At 54.0% G+C, this 3,900-nt stretch overlaps 1 protein-coding gene across 1 annotated transcript in view; it reads left to right on the top strand.

Moving 5' to 3' along the window:
• Positions 1–3,900, top strand: part of CSUI_006351 (uncharacterized protein) — a 21,152-nt gene that overhangs the window by 1,720 nt on the left and 15,532 nt on the right. Inside the window, exons 3-7 of the mRNA XM_068066514.1 lie at positions 1–86; positions 544–663; positions 1,414–1,563; positions 2,351–2,461; positions 3,190–3,387. The exon at positions 1–86 is cut by the window's left edge and continues 191 nt beyond it. The gene's annotated coding sequence lies outside the window, so the exon portion shown is untranslated. The remainder of the gene's footprint in view (positions 87–543; positions 664–1,413; positions 1,564–2,350; positions 2,462–3,189; positions 3,388–3,900) is intronic.

Below are 3,900 nucleotides of genomic sequence, written 5' to 3' on the forward strand. Positions count from 1 at the left end.
GGGACGCACTTTGCAAGGGGGCACTTCAAGCGGGGCAGGTGCGCCCCAGCGTACGCTCCGCGAGGCGCGGGATGACGACGTGGACAGTAAGCCTGCTCACTGGATTACCCCTGTTAACGGATTGCGAATTCGACTGTGCCGGTTGGCGCGGCGAGCTCCTTGGCAAACTCTTCTGGAGCTGAGCGACTGGGTACACCACCGTGGGAAAAGTTTTCTTCGTTGCATTGTGACTCATGCTGGAGTCATGACGTTCGCCCCAACAAAACACTGAACACGTGGTTCATGTCGGTCCGTGTCGCAAGCGTTTATACGTGTCCGTGACTAGGAGGAAGACGCAAGTAAGTACACTCCAAGGAAATCTTCAATGTGTGTAAGCCGTCTGACAGGCCATAAGTACTTGTACCCCTTCAAGAATGTGTTCCTCAGGGGAAAGAAGCTTGACCATGGCTTGGGACAAAGAATATTCGCCCGCTTTTCTTGACTCATAGTTCGCGCAGCCGGTGTTCCACACCAACCTGAGACTTTTGTACGAATGTTGTTCAGGATGGCATCAGCAGGCGACCGATGGTCTCGCAAAGCTTCTCGAGCAGAGGTTCGCAAGCGATCCGGAGATAATGGCTGTGGCTGACAGCATAACAGTGGATAAAGTCACTGGGGCTACAGGTCCGCTCAAGGCTGCACAGCAGGTTTGACAATCGGTTCATTCCTACTGGTCCGGACGCTGGGGATCATGCTGTATTGGTAGGAGGGACCAGCCTCTCACCTGCCAGATCTTTGTCCTGCGTTTGGATCACCCTCACACTCACTCGTCCAGAGGAAGTTCCTCTATATACTAGCCCGACGGCCGATTGTATCCACAGACCAGTAGTCACGCGGTAGAGCTGAGGGGACCGGAAGACAGGATGTATTCTTTTTTCCAATGTATCACATCATATCCGCACGTTCCTTCATAACTGAAGATGAACACACTCCGAGGCGGGCGGGCGCATTCGTAGGTAGTGCGCGAGACTCTTTTACCAGTCAGAGCGCCACGCCCAGGACATACACGGGGCCGGTTGGGCGGGTTGCTCCAGGGAGGCTCGCCCAGTCATCGGGCGAGAACTGCCGCGTATCGTCCAAACCTCCCACCACCGCCCGCATAGAACGTGAGAAAACCATTTCGTCACAGAGATGGTCCGCGCCTCTGCTTGCCCCCATGGGTTCTGGCGGTGCCTCTTGAAGCCTGCTGTGCTGGGCCCACACCCGTGCTCTCTGTCATTCAACGGTTCCGCTTGAGCGTGGAAATCAACCTAACATTGCCCCGGGAGGCCCAGCAGGTCTTCCAGAAGAGCCCATACTGCTAGACTCGCAAGCGCTGAACCAATCAGCAGTGACCTAGTCAGTTCCTCTCTTTTTTCCTTACCAATTCCGCAGCTGCCTGTCCGTCCTTCGTGTCGACATGGAGTCGGTGTTCTTCTGGATGCGGTCGGGGCTCTCGTTACCAAATTCTTGAGGAAGCGCGGGGCAACGTGTGTGCGGTGAAGCTTTCCACGCAAGGATGCACAGGGATATCCAGCTGCACCAGTAAGCTCGTCTTTCAGCGAATACGTGGTGTAGAGGACTTGCCGGACCAGCCAAGTGAGGCGCTCGCATAACAGAGCAGTGAAACTATGCGTCTGTTGTAAGAGCGATCGAGGAAGTGTGGTGGGTGTAGACTCGGGGTGGCATTGCCGTCTTGGAGTTATCCAGATGACAGGTAGCACTCGAGTTGATTGTAGCGACAGTCACTCACTCGCAACAACCTCGGGGAACTGGCGCTTCCGTGTTAGTGCTTGATGAAGCACTCGAAGCGGTACTACCTCGCAACAGCTGGAAATGATTTGGTGAAATGCTAAGGCTAGCAGTGCAATGTACAGGGTATTATGTTTCGTATTAGACGCGGTGGTTTTACAAACGTGCGTTTCCTGTGCAAGGGGATGAGGTCTTTGCAACAAAGTGGAATGGCGTCTGCCCTAGTCATACCATACACACACACTACAGGACTGTGCGCACCAAGAGGGGTCAACAACTGAGAGACGTTGCACAGTACGGCTACCTTTCGAGATGCCTCCTGCTAGGCCGTGTGCCAAGAGTAGCCGGCCTGCGGATGGGGGTGGTGCCCCACCCCTCCGTGGCTGTACAACCCCAGGCAGAGAGAATCCGATTTTGTCTTTTCACGCAGTCTCGCACGCGACCGGCGCGTGAGTCGGCGAGAAGGTAAATGCGAGATTCTGAATGCAGCCTTGGCAGCACATCTACAGCCACTGGTTCTGTTCTTGCGTTCACGAAACATGCGCGTATGCGATGGACGTGGCTGACTGTATGATGGCAGCGCCGCAGGCCAAATGGAAAGCTCTAGGCATTTCCAAGCCTCCCGACATGCCTGAGGTCATATATTTGGGACTTGCGGACAAACTACCGCCTGAAGACGAATGGGACTTCGGTAAGCATCCACAGGTACAGTCAGGGGTGCTGGTGGTTGAGGCCGTGCGGCTCTACCTTAGGGCAGCGACTTCTTGGATTTTCCATCTATCACAGTAGCCTGATTCGCAAGGCTTGCTCCCACATCAGCGCTCCGTCATGTAGGTGTATAAAGACAGTTTCGGCCGAGGTGACCGAGACAGCTTTGCCACCTAAGTGTACGCTCGTGAGCTGATACAAGCACACCTCCTGTGTAGTTTCCGTCAAACGCACATAGTCTCCAAAAACCAATTCTTGGGGGACCGCTGGTGTTCTGTCTGGGCACGACAGCTCGACTTCTTTTGCATGGATTTTCCCAGTTGAAGTTTGCCTTGGCAAGAAAGATTTGATCGTGCCGAGGGGGGGATAAAGTTAAGTCAGATGGGAGTTTAATGATCTTAACAGGTGTGACTCTCTTCCTGGGGAAAAAGAAACCTTGACAGACCGAAAGAGGGGGAGTCAGGCCAACAAAGTGGTTACTTTTTGTGCCTAAGCACATCGATGCTCAGAAGCGCCCGAGATTCATCAGGAAACGGAAAGAGCAGCCCGCTGACAATTGACTGTGGCATCAGAGCACCTGCGATCGAGTAGTGGCTGTCGAGACACCAAGACGCGAGTGTCTTGCTTCCAAGAAGTGAGAGAGGCATGCACGCCATCAGTTGATCGGTCCTACCTAAACCATCCAAGTCTTCTTTCTTTCTTTGTCCACAGTAGTGGAACACGGCAAGGTGTATCAAATCTTCCAGAGCGGTCTCTCCCCGAGATACCTGAAAGGCCAAGTTCTCTCGGACGACGCTTGCGGCCTGGCTGTGCGGTCCTTTTTTACTGTCGCGGAGGAGACCTTGCCTATTGGCCGACAGTTCCTGAATAAGTTCATTAGGCTCGGTGCATACATACCCTGTCCTGGAGGTGAGAATGATAACTCCGTGAGTTGCGTATCAAGCCAGTTCAGTGTACAGGTCACTGCGGTGCCCATGCGTAGTTGACATCTGTAGAGTGGTAGGTAGGACACTCCCTTTCTGCTTTTTCCTCTTGGCTGCCTTTCCTCGTGTCTTCGTTCTGCTCGCTCATCACCGCCATATGGCCCTTCGCCTAGGAGAGAAACCAGTGTAGCCTCACCTCGCATCACGCCAAAGGCAGGGCTGTTCTCCGAGACAGACACGTTTCAGTTCCAAGGTACAATTAGTCGAAAGAGTGTGTAATTTCTGGATAGGATTCTGTCTCCTGTGGCCGCATCCGCGTGGCCGCAGTGGGTAAATTTCTCCCTCGCGCTACTCCCAGGTCGTCACCTTGCTGGCTCGCGGGGCACTTGATGTCCGCGTTCTTTTTGGGACAGCATTAGCAATTGCGTAACACGTGACTGACGAGTTCGACGGCGATTGCCAGGTGCTCAGGGTCTAGCCGTCGGGCCATATCGATCCT

The sequence above is a fragment of the Cystoisospora suis genome (assembly GCF_002600585.1).
Source record: "Cystoisospora suis strain Wien I chromosome Unknown contig_3203, whole genome shotgun sequence".
Lineage (NCBI taxonomy): Eukaryota > Apicomplexa > Conoidasida > Eucoccidiorida > Sarcocystidae > Cystoisospora > Cystoisospora suis.